This window comes from Panulirus ornatus, chromosome 57 (assembly GCF_036320965.1).
Source record: "Panulirus ornatus isolate Po-2019 chromosome 57, ASM3632096v1, whole genome shotgun sequence".
In the NCBI taxonomy this organism is placed as follows: Eukaryota; Metazoa; Arthropoda; class Malacostraca; order Decapoda; family Palinuridae; genus Panulirus; species Panulirus ornatus.
The window spans coordinates 23,936,513-23,957,376 of record NC_092280.1 but is presented as its reverse complement, the minus strand read 5'-3'; the positions used below and the strand labels follow the sequence as shown (position 1 = coordinate 23,957,376).

Here is a 20,864-nt window from a genome sequence, read left to right as displayed (position 1 = left end):
GTGTATGTGTGTGGTGTGTATATATGTGTGTGGTGTCTGTATGTGTGTGGTGTATATGTGTGTACTATATGTGTGCGTGTACTATATATGTGTGTGTGTGTGTGGTGTATGTGTCTGTGTATGTGGTGGGTGTGTGTTTGTGGTGTCTGTGTGGTGTGTGTGTGGTGTATATATGTGTGTGTGGTGTATATGTGTGTGTGTGTGTGTGTGTACTATATGTGTGCGTGTACTATATATGTGTGTGGTGTATATGTGTGTGTATGTGTCTGTGGATGTGGTGGGTGTGTGTTTGTGGTGTGTGTGTGTGTGATGCATGTGTGTGTATGGTGTATGTGTCTGCATGTGTGTGTGGTGTATGTGTTTGTATGTATGTGGTGTATGTGTTTGTATGGGTGTGTATTGTATGTATGTGTGTGTGTTTGTGTGTTGTGTATGTGAGTGTGGTGTATGTATGTGTGTGTGTGTGTGTGTGTGTGTGTACTGTATGTGTATGGTGTATGTGTTTAGTGTATGTGTGGTGTGTGTGTTTGTACACATACACTACACACACACACAAACACTACACATACACCACACACACACACACACACACACACACACACAAACACACACTTACACAGAGACACACAAACACATACACACACCACACACACACAAACACATAGACACACATACACCACACACACACTATACACCACACACCCACATACATTCACAAACACACACACACACATACGTACACACATACGCGTACACAGACACACACATACATACACAGACACATACACCACACACTCATACATACATACACACTTATACACCATACACACATACACCACACACACATACACACAGACATACACCACATACACTACACACACACATACATCACACATACAACACACACACACACACACACACAGATACAATACACACACACCACACACACATACATAGACACACACTACACATGCACCACACACACAAACACATAGACACACCACACACACACACACATTAACACACGCACACATACATACACCACACCTACAAAGTTCGTGTGTGCGTGGGTGTGTTTGTGTGGTGTGTGTGTACGTGTACGTGTGGGGTGTATGTGTGTGTGGTGTATGTATGTGTGTGTGATGTGGTGTATGTGTGTGTCTGTGTGTGGTGTAGTGTATGGTGTGTCTGTGTGTAGTATGTGTAAGTGTGGTATATGTGTGTCTGTGTGTGTAGTGTATGTATGTGTTTGTGTAGTGTATGTGTGTGGTGTATGTATATGCGTGTATGTGTGGTGTATAAGTGTGTGTGTAGTGTATGTGTGTGTGTGGCGTATGTGTGTGTATGTGGTGAATGTCTGTGTATGTGTATTGTATGTGTTTGTGTGTGTATGGTGTATAAGTGTGTGTGTGTGGTGTATGTGCGTATTTGTGCGTGTGTGTGTGTACGTATGTATGTGTATGGGGTGTGTGTTGTGTATGTGTGTGTGTGTGTGTGAATGTCTGTGTATGTGGTGTATGTGTATATGTGGTGCGTGTATGTGTCTGTGTGAAGGTATGTGTGTGTGTGTGGTGTATGGGGTGTGTCTGTGGTGTATGTGTGTGTGTCTGTGGTGTATGTGTTTGTGTGTGTGGCGTTGTGTGTGTATGTGGTGTGTGTATATGTGTGTATGTGTATATATGTGTGTGGTGTATGTTTGTGTGTGGTGTATATGTGTTTGTGTGCGGTGTATGTGTGTGGTGTGTATATGTGTGTCTGGTATTTGTGTGTGTGTGTGTCTATGTGTGTGTGGTGTATATATGTGTGTGTGGTGTATGTGAGTGTGTGTGGTGTATATGTGTGTGTGTGTACTATATGTGTGTGTGTGTGTGTGTGTGTGGTGTACATGTGTGTGTATGTATGTGGTGTGTGTCTGTGGTGTATATATGTGTGTGTGTGTGTGTGTGTGTGGTGTGCATGTGTGTGTATGTATGTCGTGTGTGTGTGTGGTGTATATATGTGTGTGTGTGTGTGGTGTATGTGTGTCTGTATGTGTTTGCGTGTGTGGTGTATGTGTGTGTATGTTTGTGTGCGTGTGGTGTATGTTTGTGTTGTGTATGTGTGGTGTGTATATATATTTGTGTGTGTGTGTGGTGTATGTGTGTGTGTCTATGTTGTGTGGTGTGTGTGTGTGTGTGTGTACTATATATGTGTGTGTGGTGTATGTGTGTGTGTGTATGTGTATGTGGTGGGTGTGTGTGTGGTGTGTCTGTGTGGTGTATGAGTGTGTGTATGTGTGTGGTGTATGTGTCTGCATGTGTGTGTGGTGTATGTGTTTGTATGTGTGTGTGGGTGTATTGTATGTATGTGTGTGTTGTGTATGTGAGTGTGGTGTATATGTCTGTGTGTGTGTACTGTATGTGTACGGTGTATGTGCTTACTGTATGTGTATGTGTGGTGTGTGTATGTGTGTCTGTACACATACACACACACACACACTTACACACACCACATCACACACATATACCACACATACATACACCACACACACACATACATTAACACGCGCACACATACACACACCCCACACAGACACATACACCACACACACACACATACATACACCACACATACACCCCCTCACACAAACACACACCACACATACACCTCCCCCCCCCCCCCCAACACACACGAGGAGGAGGAAATGTAGAGGGGAAGGGGGGGCAAAGTTCGTGTGTGCGTGGGGGATGTATGTTTGTTTGTGTGTGGTGTATGTGTGGGTATGTGTCTGTGTATATGTGTAGTGTATGTGTGGTGTGTGCGTGTCTTAATGTGTGAGTGGTGTATGGGAGTATGTGTGGTGTATGTGAGTCTGTGTGTGTTGTAGTGTATGGTGTGTGTAGTGTATGTGTCTGTGTCTGTATGTGTGTGTAGCATATGTGTTTGTGTGGTGTATTTTGTGTTATGTATGTGTGTGTGCGTGACTATGTATGTATGTGTGTGTGTAGTGTATGTGTGTGGTGTATGTATATGTGTGTGTATAAGTGTGTGTAGTGTATGTATGGTGTGTGTGGCGTATGTGTTTGTATGTGTGATGTGGGTGTGTGTGTATTGTATGTGATTGTGTGGGTGTGTATGGTGTATAAGTGTGTGTGGTGTATGTGTCTATGTGTATGTATGTGTGTGTAGTGTGTCTGTGTGGTGTATGTGCGTGTGTGTGTGTGTGGTGTATGTTTGTGTGTATATGTGTATGGGGTGTGTTTGTATGTGTTTGTGAATGTATGTGTGTGTATGTGGTGTGTGTGTGTATGTGGTGTATGTGTATATGTGGTGTGTGTCTGTGTGGTGTATGTGTGAAGTTGTGTGTTTGTGTGTGTCTGTGGTGTATGTGTGTGTGTGGTGTATGTGTTTGTGTGTGGTGTATGTATGTGTGCGTGTGGTGTATATGTATTTGTGTGTGGTGTGTATATATGTGTGTGGTGTGTGTGTGTGTGTGTGTGTGTGTGTGGTGTGTGTGTGTATGTATGTGTGTGTGTACTATATGTATGTGGTGTATGTGAGTGTGTGTGGTGTATATGTGTGTGTGTGTGTGTACTATATGTGTGTGTGTGTGTGTACTATGTGTGTGTGTGTGTAGTGTATATGTGTATGTGGTGTATATGTGTGTGTATGTGGTGTATATATGTGTGTGTGTGTGTTGTGTACATGCGTGTGTGTGTGTGTGTGTGGTGTATATGTGTGTGTGTGGTGTGTGTGTGTGTGTGTGTGTGTGGTTTTCGGTGTATGTGTATATGTGTGAGTGTGTGTGTGTGTGTACTATATGTGTGGTGTATGTGTGTGTGTTGTATATATGTATGTGTGTGTGGTGTATGTGTCTGCATGTGTGTGTGGTGTATGTGTGGGTGTGTGTGTATTGTATGTATGTGTGTGTGTGTTTGTAGTGTATGTGTGTGTGGTGTATGTGAGTGTGTGTATGTGTGTGTAGTGTAGTGTATGTGTGTATGGTGTATGTGTCTGTGTGTGTGGTGTGTGTAGTATGTGCGGTGTATGTATGTGTGTTATGTATGTGTGTGCGTGACTATGTATGTATGTATATGTATGTATGTGTGGTGTATGTATATGCGTGTATGTGTGGTGTATATGTGTGTGTGTGTGTGTGTAGTGTATGTGTCTGTGTGGTGTGTGTGTGTGTGGTGTATGTTTGTATGTGTGTGGTGTGTGTGTGTGTGTGTATTGTATGTATGTGTGTGTGGTGTGATGTGTGTGTATGTGTGTGTGTGTAGTGTATGTGTAGAATGTCTGTGTGTGTATTGTGTGTGTGTGTTGTGTGTGTGTGTATGGTGTATGTGTGTGTGTATGTATGTATGTATGTATGTATGTGTGTGGTGTATGTGTCTATGTGTGGTGTATGTGTATGTATGTGTGTGTAGTGTGTGTCTGTGGTGTATGTGCGTATTTGTGTGTGTACGTATGTATGTGTGTGGTGTGTGTGTGTATATGTGGGTTTGTGTGTGTATGTGGTGTGTGTGTGTGCATGTGGTGTATGTGTGTGTGTGGTGTATGTTTGAATGTATGTGTGTTTGTGTCTGTATGGTGTATGTGTGTCTGTGTTGTGTGTATGTCTGTGTATGTGGCGTATGTTGTGTGTGTGTGTGCGTGTGGTGTATGTTTGTGTGTATATGTGGGTGTGTGTGTATATGTGGTGTGTGTCTGTGGTGTATGTATGTGTGCGTGTGGTGTATGTTTGTGTGGTGTATATGTGTGTTTGTGTGTGCGATGTATGTGTATATATGTGTGTGTGGTGTGTAGGTGTCTGTGTTGTGTGTGTGTGTGTGTGGTGTTTGTGGGTGTGTGTTGTGTTGTGTGTGGTGTATATGTGTGTGTATGTGGTGTATGTGTGTGTATATATGTGTGTGGTGTATATGTGTGTATATATGTGTGTGTGTACTATATGAGTGTGGTGTGTATGTGTACTATGTGTGTGTGTGTGTACTATGTGTGTGTGTATATGTGTCTGTGTATGTGGTGTGTGTGTGTGTGTGTGTGTGTGTGTGTGGTGGTGTGTGTGTGTTTGTGTGTGTATGTGTTTGGTGTATGAGTGTGTGTGTGGTGTATGTGTCTGTATGGGTGTGGTGTATGTGTGTGTGAGTGCGTGTGTGTGTGTTGTATGTATGTGTGTGTTTTGTGTATGTGAGTGTGGTGTATAAGTGTGTTGGTGTGTGTGTGTTTGTACTGTATGTGTATGGTGTATGTGTGTGTACTGTATGTGTATGTGTGGTGTGTGTGTGTGTGTGTCTGTACACACCACACACACATACATATACCACACACACACAAACACACACACCACACATACACCCCCCCCCACACACACCACAACATACACCCCCACACACACACGAACTTTGCCCCCCCCCCCCCCTCTACATTTCCTCCTTCTCCCCCCCGATAAGCCAGTGGACGAGGCCATCTTTACCACCCACCGTGTACGGCCGTAATTGGCTCTTTACTTTTCTGGAAATCTGATAATTGGGAGAGTAGAAAACGAGACCTGGGAGAGAGAGGGGCTTGTCCGGTGGTGTCTGGGGCGGACCGGGGTGGGGTGGGTGGGGAAGATTAGGTGCAAGAGAGACGGATACACTGGAAGGGGAATTAGATACCGAAATCTGATAAGGATGTATCATGGAGAGATAGAGAGAGAGAGAGAGAGAGAGAGAGAGAGAGAGAGAGAGAGAGAGAGAGAGCGCTACATCGAAAGATTCTCGGAGGTAAGTAGATAGGTATATAAGTGGGTAAGTAGGCAGGTCGATGATTAAGGAGGTAAGTATGCATGTACAAAAGTAGGTAGGTAGATAAAAGTATGTGTATACAGAACAGTTCACCAGGGACAGAGAGACGCAGATTCCCGACCAAAACAATTGTGTGGATCACGGGAATTCTCACGTCCCCCCCCCCCCCCCCCCACGCTACTTACGGCTTCCTGGAACAGTTCCCTGAGCCACAGACGACCCCGCTTGTCTTCCCTCTACAGCTCTCATAACTCCATGAACCTTAGTGGTAGCATTCTTATATATTCCCCAGAACTCCCCACCGATTCTCTCTCTCTCTCTCTCTCTCTCTCTCTCTCTCTCTCTCTCTCTCTCTCTCTCTCTCTCCTTTTTTTTATTCTTAAATGCCTTTTCTCCCCTCTAGTCTCTCCTTGTAATTATCTTGGCTGACCCCAATTAAATCATAAATGTAGGTAAAACTATTGTTAGTTTATGATTACACTCCAAATATATATATACGTGGAAAATAAATAGAGTGGTTGGGACCTAAACATGCAGGAGGGTGAGAGACGTGCACGGGATAGAATGAATTGGAACAATGAGGTATACTGGGGACCTACGTGCTGCCAGTTGACTAAAATGGTCGGAGGAAACCAATAGAAAGGTCTATAGGGCCTGGTTTCCACGTGGAAACCATTGGAAAGGTTTGTAGGGCCTGGTTGTGGAAAGGTCTGGAGGGCCTGGTTGTGGAAAGGTGTGTAGGGCCTGGTTGTGGAAAGAGGGTTGTGGTTTCGGAATGGATGTGAGCGAATGCGACCTTTCTTCATCTGTTCCTGGCTCTACCTCGCTAACGCGGGAAACTGCGACTCTGTGTGTGTGTGTATACCAAGGGAATGTACCCACACCAATCCTCACATGCTCTATCCTTACAAATCCCATCCATAAAACATTTCTCCTTCATCACAGCCACTGAAACAAATCCTGAGTCGGCACCCCCTTCCCCCTGGAGAGGATTGCTCGGCGAGTCTTAAAGAACTCTCTCTCTCTCTCTCTCTCTCTCTCTCTCTCTCTCTCTCTCTCTCTCTCTCTCTCTCTCTCTCTCTCTCTCTCTCCCCAAGATCATTAAAAATGTCCTTTGATTCCTTCCCTTTTCCCCACCCTGCGGGTCCCGCTCATTCCTCCCCTCGAACATTCCTTTGTGTGTGTGTGTGTGTGTGTGGGGGGGGGGGGGGAGGAGGAGGAGGTAATATCAACATGGCTTCAGTGGGGAAATAACGTATATTAAATGTCAATAACTTATTCTTGTCCAGCCTTTGATACTACAAGTCTCAATTAAGTATCCTAGAGTACGTGTGTGTCTGTGTTTGAGTGTGTGTGCGAGTGAGTGAGTCAGTGTGTGTGTGTGCGAGTAAGTGAGTGTCTGTCTGTCTGAGTGAGAGTGTGTGTGTGTGTGCGAGTGAGTGTCTGTCTGTCTGAGTGAGAGTGTGTGTGTGTATGTGTGTGTGTGTGTATGTTTAAGTGTGTGTGTCTGTGTGTGTGCATGTCTATGAGTGTGTGTGTCTGTGTGTGAGTGAGTGTGTATGTGTGTTTGTGTGTGTTTATGTGTGTGTGTGTTGTAGTGTGTGTATGTAGTGTGTGTGTGTAGTATGTGTGTGTGTGCATGTGTGGTGTGTGTGTGTGTGTAGAGTATGTGTGTGTGTGTATAGTGTGTGTGTGTAGTGTATGTGTGTGTGCATGTGTGTAGTGTATGTGTGTGTATGTAGTGTGTGTATAGTGTGTGTGTGTGTGTACTGTATGTGTGTTTGTGTGTGTGTGTGTAGTGTATGTGTGTGTGTGTGTGTGGAGTGTAAGTGTGTGTGTGTGTGTGTGTGGAGTGTATGTGTGTGTGTGTGTGTAGTGTATGTGTGTATAGTGTGTGTGTAGTGTAGTGTAGTCTGTGTGTGTGTGTGTGTGTGTACACGTGTAGTGTAGTGTGTGTGTGTAGTGTAGTGTAGTGTAGTGTAGTGTAGTGTAGTGTGTGTGTGTGTGTGTGTGTGTGTGTGTGTGTGTGTGTGGCTGAGTTAGAGTGAAAGTGTATGTGTGGTGTATGTGTTTAGTGTGTGTGTGTGTATATATGTAGTGTGTGTGGTGTATGTTTGTGTAGTGTGTGTGCAGTGTAGTGTAGTGTGTGTGTGTGTTTAAGGGAGAGGAAATGAAAACATTTACGATGACAAACTACAGAAGGTGATTGGCGTCTGGGCCAAGAGGACGAGAACATGGCCGCTAAAGTTTTAATGAGTTTTGAACATCGTAGTGAGAACACGAGCGCGCCATCTGTGGCCCCCTCGGTAAGTAACTGGAACTCGACGACAGGAAGAAATATATATATATATATATATATATATATATATATATATATATATATATATATATATATATATATATATATATATATATATACTCACGTCACCTATATATTCAAACCACGTACACGAACTAGAAGCTAACATCATGTGTATGTGTCAACATTCTACCCACTTACAACAGCCACCTACACAGCCCATGTATACAACCCACCTACACATCTCGCCCATAGAACCCATATGCTTACGTTATATACACAACCTTACAACCCACTACTCACAACCTTCGACCAACCTCAATTACCCACTAAGCACTTTTTTTTTCTAAACACTCTTACAGTAACCACCCACTTAAACGACCCACGTATATCTACCACCCACACAAGCAAACCACTGAGTTATTCAGTCCAGCCCCCATGTAGTAAACACCAATTACCCACTTACACCAACATGTCTCCCATCATTTACTTGCACACATTTCCAACGGCCCACGTACACATTTAGACCCCCTACACTAACGGGCACCACTTGTTCTGCCCCACCCACTGTGCCACTCCCACCTAAACCATCCACCACACACACACACACACACACACCATTTCATCCAGTTCTGAGGGGTGGGGGGTGGGAGGGGGGGCTGGGGTGAATACCGCACCTAACTAAGGCATTACAGCAACAGCGCTGTAACCTTCCGGTACAGAATATTAATAAATCGTGGGCGATGGAATTTAATATCTGGGTCCAGCAACCACCCCCCCCCCCCCCCTCCACCCCACCCCAATGCCCCGGGGGGATTGGGGTGGGGTGGAGGGGGGGTGCACTGGCTGCTGCCCCATGATTGGTCGGACGGATTGGGATTTTTTTTTTTTCCGCCAATGAGGGACAAGAAAGGGTAAAGGGAGGTGAGGGGGTTAAAGCTCTGTTTTGGAGGGTCATGTGCTCTATATAGAGCTGTTAGTGTGGGAGGAACGGGGAGTAATGACTGTACCATATGGGTTGTGTGGGACTTGGCCTATGATATGCTCTGTATCTGGAAAAAAAAAAAAAAAAAAGGAAAGGAAGTGTGTGTGGTGATGATGTTCTGTTTACGTTCTTCAGAAGAACACCTAATTATAACAACAACACAGAAGCATAACACACACACACACACACACACACAAAAACATTAAATGTGGATCTCTCTCTCTCTCTCTCTCTCTCTCTCTCTCTCTCTCTCTCTCTCTCGTGATGAGGTCCAGGATGAGGATTGTCAAAACACGTGTGAAGGGAAACAGCGAGACATCTGGGGGGGATTTATCTTAGGATCCTTCCACGAAAAGCAGAGATCGTCCGGCCGGCCGATAACAGTGGAGGAGCCGCCACACCCAGGAGAGGAAGTGATGATGAAGAAGTGATACGAGCAGGAAGTATATTTAATCCTTGATATGTGTAAGAGGAGGAGAGAGCAATAGAGCAAAGGCGGTCGAGGGAAAATACAGAAAAAGAAATAAAAAGATGAGGTATCGAGAAATAAGAGGGAAGGAAGAGATGGGGAAAAAAAGAGGAGAGAGAGAGAGAGAGAGACACTCGAGGGAAAAAGAAAGAGGGAAGATACAGAAAAAAAAAATTAAAAGATAAGGTAACGAGAAAGAAGAGGGAAGGAAGAGATAAAAAAAAAATAATGGAGTGAGAGAGAGAGAGAAAACGGAGTGGAGGAGGAGTAGAGAACATGGGCTACACAGATAACAGAAAACCTAATGACCTGTAACAGCTTTATCAGCTGAAGGATTCTCAAGATCTTTCTTCGTTAGTTTCTGGTCAGTAATCACCCAGCCAGCAGCAGTAGGTTTATGGTCACTACCCTTTCCTCCTGAGAGATCACTTACCTCATCATTTATCCCACGGGGAGGGTCCTTCCTTCACCACACGTCGACCCTGGAAATAAAATGTCTTTGATAAACGCTATTTGACGTGTGTGTGTGTGTGTGTGTGTCCTCTTATGAGTTAACCCACGGTAATTAGTTACTCAAACCCTGTCACCGTAACTAGATAATAATAATTTATAATAATAATAATAATAATAATAATAATAATAATAATAAAGATCTCTTTCTCTTTCGTTTTGGTATCTAAAGATATTGCGTTCTGACTCTCTCTCTCTCTCTCTCTCTCTCTCTCTCTCTCTCTCTCTCTCTCTCTCTCTCTCTCTCTCAAGCCGTGCCTATGAGTTGGTCGACCTCTCCTGACCTCCCCCCGCCCCCCACGACACACACACACACACCCACCCCGGATATGACCCCTTTCTAAACCTCCAATGGCTTTCACGTGGTTGCAATTCATGCTTCCGTCTTGTTATCAATACGTGCACACACACACACACACACACACACATATCATTCTCCGCTGCTATGTCGTGTGGGTCCTCCCGCGATAAAACTGAGGGCATGTACTCCAAAACATGCAAACGAATTAAATTAATCCACGTAGATCATATTTTTCCTTTGTGATAATTCAAGTCCATTATCTCCCTCCTTTTGGATACCATCCTTCTACTCATCATCCACAGGTATCCATAAGTCTTCAGCTGGTACATAACAGATAGATGTACGATTAGAACTATCTCTGTAATTACCGATCTCTGGTATACGATTAGAGATATATCTATATAATTACTAATCTCAAACTATATCTCTTTTTTTTTTAATACTTCGTGGTCTAGATCTGCCTCCTTGTACACTTCCATCATTTCCGTTGGCTTAGTAATTAAGGTACGAAACTGTTACCCTCTCCCACGTTGCTTCTAGTCAGTCATACGATTATATATATATATATATATATATATATATATATATATATATATATATATATATATATATATATATATATATATATATATATTCTTCCCACTTTCGTCTCTCGAGGGAATTCTCCATCCTCTGACACCTAATCAGGGGAACCCCTTGCGATTAATGGTACGAGAGAGAGAGAGAGAGAGATCAACTCTGAGTACAAATTGTAAAAGTTCGTAAACTGAAGAATAAAATCAACAGACAACATAATCACGAACTCATCCAAATCAAATGAACATCACCCAAGTCACTTGTCATCTTAACCCGAAACCATGTACTCAATTGTTAACAATCTTAATATCACTCAATATATGAAGCATCTCTCATCATAGTATTAACATCATTCGTCTCCGATGACTACCTTCCATTACTCTGATACAATCTCCATAAACATCATAACTACAGTTATTAATATCACCATCAGTATATAAACATTGTTAGTGTTGAAATCAACCCTTTGTTAGTTAACATTATCCACCAAGGTGATAATATAGCTGTCTATGGCTATCAGCACGTCGCTAAAATATATATATAGTACTCATCTAGATGGCAACACTGTCAATTCACTGTTTTCTTTAATGGGTGACTATAAACAATTGGGCCGACAATGGTATTCTGTCGCAGGGTCAACGTTTTCTGTAGGGGGGAAACGATTATTATTCGGGTATTGATGGTGTACTGCCGCAAGGTGTACCTTTTTTCTACTCCAAAGTTTCCTCTTAGATCTGCTATTGAGACCTATATATATTCTATCGATGTAAAAAAATTGTTGCCTGTGTGTTGCTTGTTCCTATGTTGGGATTTCTTAACAAAGACCCACAGTGTATGAATAAAAATGCCCATGTGTGCTGGTCTTTTAAAGCCTGTATTCCCAAATATGGTACCATTTCCTTTTTTTTTTTTTTTTAAATACATTGAACTCCTATTTTTACTTTGTCAATCTGACAATCTATAGTTATCTTAATTTTTTTCTTTTTTTTTTTTTTTTTTTTTTTTTTTTTTTTTAGTGTGGATTATTACTGCCATGTCTCGTGTACCCTGGAGCTATACGAACAGTCATTCGATCGACCACAACAGATGAACGGTAAATCACACTTGCCACAAACGGCAAAAAGCTGAAGATAAAATCCATATTGCTCCTAGTTACCCAGAGCCGTCGTGTGATACAAGATGATTACCCAACATACGAATGATTAAGGCACATGTGGACGACCCCTGTCAACATCGAGTTATCCAAGCGATGCAGGAAAGACAACACGACTGAACCTACTATGCCCATTGAGACGGCCCTCTCCTGCCTCACCGACGGGAAATAACCCTTGTGGACTCCACTTAACTTCGAACCAATGAAAGAGACTCGCAGTGATGCTTTGCAACACTCACACACACACACACTCAAACACACACACACACACACACATGCTAATTCCTATCTCCCGGGTCCAAGCCGTCTGGTTCCGAATTTCCCTCTCGACTAATAATCCAATTACCGCCCATCAAAATCCATTAACAATTATAAGATTAGCGCCAATTGGAATGAGTTGGCTTAGAAAAGACGACCCCACCCACCCCAGAGCTGGTTTTCTATTCCCCAGGCTTCAAAGTTGGGAACCAAAGACGTAAAAGGCAAAGAAAAAAAAAAAACATAGCATAAAAGAAAATGGCCAGGAGGTTCTTCTGAGCCCAGGACAGACGAGGAAGTACAAGCCACTGGCTCGATATAACGGTGTCCTGGTCTGGATCGTCGTTCAACCTGGGACGATGAAATGGAAATAGTGTGGCCAACAGTTGCCAAGTAGGCCATTCTGGGCCGTCCCAAATGATCATTGTCGTTATTCATTTCCTTTTCTAACCACCCCTACCCTTAACCCCCCTTCCCCATTTTCTACCAATTCCTTCTCGTTTTCTTCTTCCTCCACTGTTAACCTCAAGCCTAAACTGAGATTTAATCTTTGATTATAACACACACACACAAACACAAACATATGTACATTTTATACATATATATTTCATATACGATGTCGTATACCCCGCATCAGAGACGTCATTACTCAAGAAAGACATCCTACCCCCTATAAGACTTCGCATTCCTCACACAAGACATCCTTGCCCCTATATAAGACATCCTACCCCCTATAAGACTTCGCATTCCTCACACAAGACATCCTTGCCCCTATATAAGACATCCTCCCCCCATAAAAGACTTCGTATTCCTCACACAAGACTTCCTACCCCCTATACAAGACTTCCTACCCCTATACAAGACTTCCTACCCCCTATACAAGACTTCCTACCCCCTATACAAGATTCCCTACCCCTATACAAGACTTCCTACCCCCTATACAAGATTCCCTACCCCTATACAAGACTTCCTACCCCCTATACAAGACTTCCTACCCCCTATACAAGATTCCCTACCCCTATACAAGACTTCCTACCCCCTATACAAGACTTCTAACCCCCCCTTCTTAAGATATCCAACCCCCACAAGACATCCAACCCCCCACATAACACGTCCTACCCCCTAACACAAGACATCCTACCCCCCTACATAGGACGTCCTTCCCCTTACACAAAACGTCCTATCCCTTATATAAAACATCCTACCCCCTACACAAGACATGGCACCCCGTCTTTCCCATAGGACACCATAACCCATCCTCAGACGTGGGCGGGGAAATTGCAAACACAAGCTCCTGTCCTTAATAATATCTTTCTTCCTGTAGGGTCCAGTTTCTAACTCCGGCGCCCGGCCACTTTCTGCAACTCACACAAAGTCATCTCTCTCTCTCTCTCTCTCGTCAAGATAGCCTTTTGTCTTTTACTAACATTTTTGAGACCGGGGTGAACGGACGTGGGGAGGAGGGGAATTTTTTTTGTATCTTGCGATGGTTCCAGGCGGAGGTTTTGGGGAGATGTGTTCCTCCGATCAATGAGAATAAATAAATGTCCTTTCAGCTTCCTAAAGTTTAGTACGTAGTGACGGTCGATGTGATCACTGTGTTTCAGTTTCCCCTTACACCTATGCAAGCGGGCGGACACACACACACACAACAGTCTAGTCCCCATTCATCGACCACAGCCCCCGTGGGGAAGATGAACACCTGGGTTGGGTGTAGGGGCTAACTCCTACACCCAGGATTCGAACCCATGCAGTTCGTTCCGACCCGACCCCTCCCTCTGGCTGACCACTATACCGCGGAGGGCCCCCCCGTGTGTCGCACTTCCCATGTCCCCTCACGATTTTTATACATGCTGATGTACGTCATCAATTTTCCCAGTCGGGCTCCTGGCCCACTGGTCGTCAAAATCCAGCGTGCTAGAACCATCAGAATTCAGACTTTAAATAAATTTCGCCAATGAAATCAACGCGAGCGTGAGTTGCCGATTCCAAAAATAATTCCGAATTTCATTAACTTCATCGCATCATCCGGCCGGGTGTGAAAGGGGCGTATATCGGCGTTTGCCATAAGGTCAGCACGCCCGCTTATTTCCCCACGAAAAGCTACTCTGTTAGCCCTGATCCGGGGAAGGTTCAACAAGCACTAAATTGCGTTAGAGAAGGAATTATGCAGAACACCTCGACTCACTTTTTTTTTCTTAAATTTAAACTGCTTCACGTATCTCCACCCGATTCGCTCTCCTCTGATTAAAGTCCTTCCACCCAGCCCTGAGAGAGAGAGAGGCCAAACGAGATACTCATGAAAAAGATGGAAGATATGAGTGGGAAATAAAAGGGAGAATGACACAGAGAAGCAGACTGAAAATAGACATGGAAATGGGGGGGAAAAAAACAATAGACCGGAGATACGAAGGATTGGAGGAGGCAGCGAGATATAGGTTCATTTAATGAAGACGCGAAGAAAAATATGTAATGAAAAACACAGAAAACACGATAATGACGAAAGAGAGAGGGGCATCTATCTTCTATCGTATCAACATATCTGTCTATCTCATCTATATATATATCTACCACAGACTTTCATCATCCTTGTAATCTCGCCAACATATCCAATATTGACACCAGTTATACAGGATCCCATACCACACGGCCGTAGCACGCTCGGCCACAGCAAAAGTGTCCAACACTTCCTCTCGATATATATATATATATATATATATATATATATATATATATATATATATATATATATATATATATATATATATATTAATAAGGTTCTAGCCCCAGGCGAGCCCGCTTCATCTCTTTGTGTCAACCACGTAATAATAATATTTATGACTTACAGAGATCACAACATGTAAATCGTGATCACAAATTTTCCTTGAGAGAGAGAGAATGACATGATAGATAGTGGGAGTTATCTCACTTTCCCATATCTATCAGTACCATACTTCTCACCCCCCCCCCCCACACCCAACCACCCTGTGTCTATCCCAACCATGCCTCAACAAGTTCAAAAGTTAAGTATATTTTCCCCCTTCCCTGATGTCCTCCAGCAGTGCTGCTGTTCAAGGTTTATAAATAAAAAGTTTTTTTTAACGGTTAAGTCACGGAGGATGTAGTATTAGCAGTCTACCCCCACCACCCCCCCCCCACTCCCCCTTTACCGCGGCTTACCTGATAAAAAAATAAAGATAAAAAATAAAGATCGGGTCTTACCGGGTCACGGAAGTATCTTACATCATTAAAACGCGGGAGTTGATTATCAAAACGCGACGGTCACATGGGAAGCCAAAAAGTGAAGTTTTAAGGATGAACGAGAGAGGATAACTCGTGGTCGTGGTAATGATGTCCATGTCATAAACAAGTTATTGTACTGTTCCACTGATTATGATGACTGAGGAACTGAAGGTGAAATTGAACTCCGCGAATTAAATCATGGTCACAGTTCACGAAACTTACGTAAAATCTTCATAAATATCTCACTCCTGTGACAAGCAGTTTGTGTAACAAACTATTTTCTTTAAAAAAAATTCTTTAATGCAAATAATTAAACTATAAGGCCACACCCGTGTAACTTGTGCGGAGGCGAAAAAAAAGCGAAAAAAAAAATAGAAAACGTAGAATCAGACTTTCAATTGCTTTCCTGGTCACAGGTTTTCTCGGTCTCCCACACTCGGTTTCGAAATGTCTTCAAACGAGTAAAAGTTTCGAGATCAAAAGAGACGTGGAGGGTAAGTTCCTCTCTCGCTCCCCCTTACACATATAACTTTTCCTGTGTGACATTGGTGAGGTTATTTTATCCAGGGACAGCCGACACCTATGACTGCATTTTCTTTTTACAAAATATCCAGAGGGTTCAGTACGAGAATGGGTTGAATATATATATATATATATATATATATATATATATATATATATGATCACTATTTCCCGCGTTAGCGAGGTAGCGCCAGGAATAGAGGAAGAAAGCCCGCATTCACTCACATCCATTTTCTTGCTGTCTTCTGTAATGCACCGAAACCACAGCTCCCTATCAAAAACTAGGCCCCACAGACCTTCCCATGGTTTAACCCGAACGCTTCACATGCCCTGGTTCGGTTTGTTGACACCACGTCGACCCCAGTATACCACATCGTTCCAATTCACTCTATTCCATGCGATGCCTTTCACTCCCGTGCATGTTCAGGCCCCCATCGCTCAAAATCCTTTTCACTCCATCCTTCTATCTTCACTATGGTCTCCCGTTCTCTTTGTTCCCTCCACTTCTAACAAATATATCCTCTTTGTCAACCTTTCCTCATCCATTCTCTCTACGTGTCCAGATCATTTCAACACACCCTCTTCTGCTCTCTCAACCACACTCAGTTATTAACACTCATCTCGCTTATTCTTTTATTACTTACTCGATCAAACCGCCTCAAATGTTCTCAAACATTTCATTTCCAACACATCCATCCCCTCCACACATCCTTCTCTATAGCCCATGTTTCGCATCCATACAATATTGCTGAGGCTACTATTCCTTCAATAACACCCATTTCTGACCTCCCAGATAACGTTCTCTATTACCACACATTCTTCAGCGCTCCCAGAACTTCGTCCCCTCATCCACCCTACGACTCGTTTCCGCTTCCATGGTTCCATTTGCTGCCAAGTCCACTCCTAAGTATCTAAACAACTTCAATTCCTAAAATTTATCTCCATTCATACTCACGACCAACCTAACCTGCCCCTCGACCCTGCTAAACCTAATAACCTTGCTTTTACTCACATTTACTTTCAACTTCCTCCTTTTACACACTCTTCCAAACACAATCACCAACTTCTGCAGTTTCTCACTCGAATCTGCCACCAGTGCTGTATCATTAGCAAACAACAGCTGACTCGCTTCCACAGGACCACTCGTCCTCCACAAACTGCATACTCGCCCCTCAGCACCCCATCCATAAAGAAAATGAGCAACCATGGTTACATCACACACCCCTGCCGCAGACCAGCCTTCACTTAGAACCAATCATTCTCCTTCCTACACGTACACATGTCCTACACCCTCGATAAAAACTTCTCACTGCTTCTGGCAGCTTACCTCCCACACCGTATATTCTTAAGACCTTGCACAAGGCATCTCCATCAACCCCATTATATATGCTTTCTCCAGATCCATAAATGCCACTTACGACAAATCCATCTGTTTGTCTCGAGTATTTCTCACACACGTTCTCCAAAGCAAACACCTGATCCACACATCTACCATTTCTGAAACCACACTGCTCTTCCAAAGTCAGAGGCTTTAGTTATTAACACGCATCATGAAGAAGGGAATGGTTGTATTGTGTGAGTGTGTGTATGCGTAACTCATACAACTTATTAAAATTCGAACTTATGAACCTTGTAATACCTTTCTCCTTTTATCCATTTCTTCAGTATGTTGATGATAAAATCCCCAAGTGCTGTTCTCATAAAATCGTGTGAATCTAAAGATAGGCATCGTTGCCCGCCTTGGTTTTGAGAGGATCTCTTCTCATGGGTGGTGGAGGGCCTGAACGAATGCTGCCCCGGTGGGTGGGAGGGAGGGAGTGTGCGAGGTGAGGAACGCGCCAACTCAACACACCACTTTGTTGTGGACTGACGATTGATGGCACACACCACCTCACACACACCACCCACATATCTCCATTACCCTCCGTTCAGCTTCTGGGAAAGGCTTTTTTTTTTTTTCTTCTTTTAACAAGACCCTTCTCTTCCGTCTGCTTTTAGAATTCATGTTAATGGTTTTTTTTGTAATATTTATACATATCCCTTGAAATAAACTCTTTGCTAATGTATATATTTTTCTTTCGCTTTTCAGGTAAGACAAAGGTGGAAGCTGGGTTATACTGCAAATGGAAATATGAGGTAAAGATTTCGTAAAAAAAAATTATATATATATATATATATATATATATATATATATATATATATATATATATATATATATATATATATATAATGTTTAAGTGTATGTGAAATACTATAATAAAGTAATATGATAAATTCATACTTTTGATGTTTATGATATACCAAGTTGTTATTTATCTCTTGTTTTTAAACCATTTACTGTGTATGCAAGAATATACGATTCTAACATCAATATGATTCACCTGTCTTATGTGCAATAACACGCCAGCTCGAAGTTTTGAACATTTACCACAAAAGTCTGTGTGTGGAAAATTTACATTTAAAGTGTTTTTGGGGTAAATTCAATACCTCGATCTATAAGAAAATATTGAAAACTGCATGGATATCGGCATTCAGCGTGATGTGAAACAGCACACAGTATTCCCATTGTGTATATATATATATATATATATATATATATATATATATATATATATATATATATATATATAAACCTATTTATACATATTATTTTGAGATTCCTGAAGAGAGAGAGAAAGCAAATTTATGCACTCGCCTATCATCAGCCGATCTATGGTCCGTTTATTGAACGGATTGTCTTTGGAAAATGTAAAAAGCATTATACCTCCAGCGTTGTGGCGGTGAACAAGACCCCCGCCCCCACACACTCCATTTTCGAAACTTCAGTGTTAACGAAGAGGTGACCTCACAACGAAGCGGGAACCATCGCACCAAGACGCTACTGCAACGCCCCGGTAAGAGTACCTAAAATGGACGTTGAGCTTCTCCCCCCCCCCCCTTAAATGTGACCACCCCCCCTCAAGCTTTTAATGGAGAGTGTAACCAACCCCCTCCTCATGTTCTCACCACCCCCCTCAAAAGCTTTAACTTGGAGAACCACCCTCTTGACCGTAACTCTTCCAAGCTTTGTGGATCCACTGCCTCTGAACACACCCTTATGAAGCTTTGAGCCACCCTTTCTCACCCTTCAAGCTTGGGACCACCACCACCGCTCTTTGTGTCTACGGTTGGACATACAACAACCAACCAACCAACCCCATCACCATCTTACTCTCTCTCTTACCCACCTCGACCCTGGGGCGCCACTATTACCACAGTGTGGCCCTTCAGTGCTTGGAAGCGTTGTTGGCTTTTTGCATCGCCGTCTGCTGTGTGACCACTTCTTGTATAGCACCAAACCACCCCCCCCCCCCACCATGTATAGCACCAAACCACCACCCACCCACCCCACCTTTACACGGTTCCAACCCGGACTGGACTACATAGCCTGGAATGATGATTAATTCTGAAAAAAAAAGCCACCACCAAACCACTCTACCACTCACCTCACCTCGTGTGTGTGCCTCTCTCTCTCTCTCTCTCTCTCTCTCTCTCTCTCTCTCTCTCTCTCTCTCTCTCTCCACTCCACTACACAGAACCTCCACTGGAATGAATCTGTCGAACCCTCTCTCTCTCTCTCTCTCTCTCTCTCTCTCTCTCTCTCTCTCTCTCTCTCTCTCTCTCTCTCTCTCCTCTTACAGTCTGGATACGACCAAAACCACAACGCTGCACCCTGACCCCGAATGGTTCTACAACCCTGTACGTACCCACCCACCCACCTGAAACCCATGCAACTGCCTGCGCTGCGATCAGTGTTGTTGTGTGACCCCCTTTTTTGGTGTTGTTTTCTTCCCCCAACTCTCTAATCTGTCATTGATGTGATGACTGTTCTCATCGTGACTTTGGTGTCAGTTTATGGAACTGGACGTGTATATATATATATATATCACCGGCAAAATGTGTTTGTTTGTTGTTTGTTTTTCTTTTCCTAGGACTTTACTGACAACGTGTGTCAATCTTGCAACTCTGTCCCCTTCAACACACACACACACACACACACACACACACACACACACACACACAACCCCCTCTTTTGCCTTCACATAGGTAAACATGCCGCTCCTACACTGCCGTGTGGAGACCTTCTACACATTGCCATGTGGAGACCTTCTACACTGCCATGTGGAGACCTTCTACACTGCCGCGTGGAGATACTCCACTCTGTCACGTGGAGATTTAAGTGTTTAACGCGTACCAGAATCATAACATTGACTGTATTTATGATGCACACGAGGAAACAAAATATACATGAAGTCAAACTGTCTCCTAAGCCGTAGGGATGGGCTTACACAAAGCTGGGCTGAGACGTGATCAAACGAGAACAAACTACACTTGGAGAGCTGTTCTCCATAAACCCCCACCGTCCCTCTCCCTCCCGTCTTGGAACAGCCTTCACCGATCATCTCTCAGCAAGTGATGGAGGAGGAGGAGGTCTAATCCCGGGACAGAGGAAGGGAGGAGGAGGAAGACCCCGACCCCCCAACCCCCTAATCCTTCAACGCAACCCATCTTTCATAGACCTTTCCCACGCCTCAAACTGCTGGTTGGAGCCGCCTTATGCCTCCTATTATATACGGCCATCAAGAAAGGCTAAGAGCCAATCATCCTGCAGGCCCTGGACTTTCTGCACAGGGAGTATGACCCTTATTCGGGTTCTTGGGTCGGTCGTCTGCCTCGGCTTGCCGGAGGGAGAGGTATGGACCCTATGGCTGCTGCTGACGGAGTCGATATTCGTGTGAGC

General features: G+C 43.6%; 1 protein-coding gene and 1 long non-coding RNA gene across 4 annotated transcripts in view; one reads left to right on the top strand and one right to left on the bottom strand.

Annotated features, from left to right (window-relative positions):
- The window catches only part of LOC139766295 (uncharacterized), a 162,721-nt gene that overhangs the window by 9,694 nt on the left and 132,163 nt on the right, over positions 1–20,864 (bottom strand). For both annotated transcript variants that reach the window (XR_011716834.1, XR_011716835.1), the window contains exon 2: positions 9,955–10,003. This is a non-coding gene — a long non-coding RNA (uncharacterized lncRNA). The remainder of the gene's footprint in view (positions 1–9,954; positions 10,004–20,864) is intronic.
- Positions 1–20,864, top strand: part of LOC139766294 (muscarinic acetylcholine receptor gar-2-like) — a 314,717-nt gene that overhangs the window by 277,793 nt on the left and 16,060 nt on the right. The window lies entirely within an intron of this gene.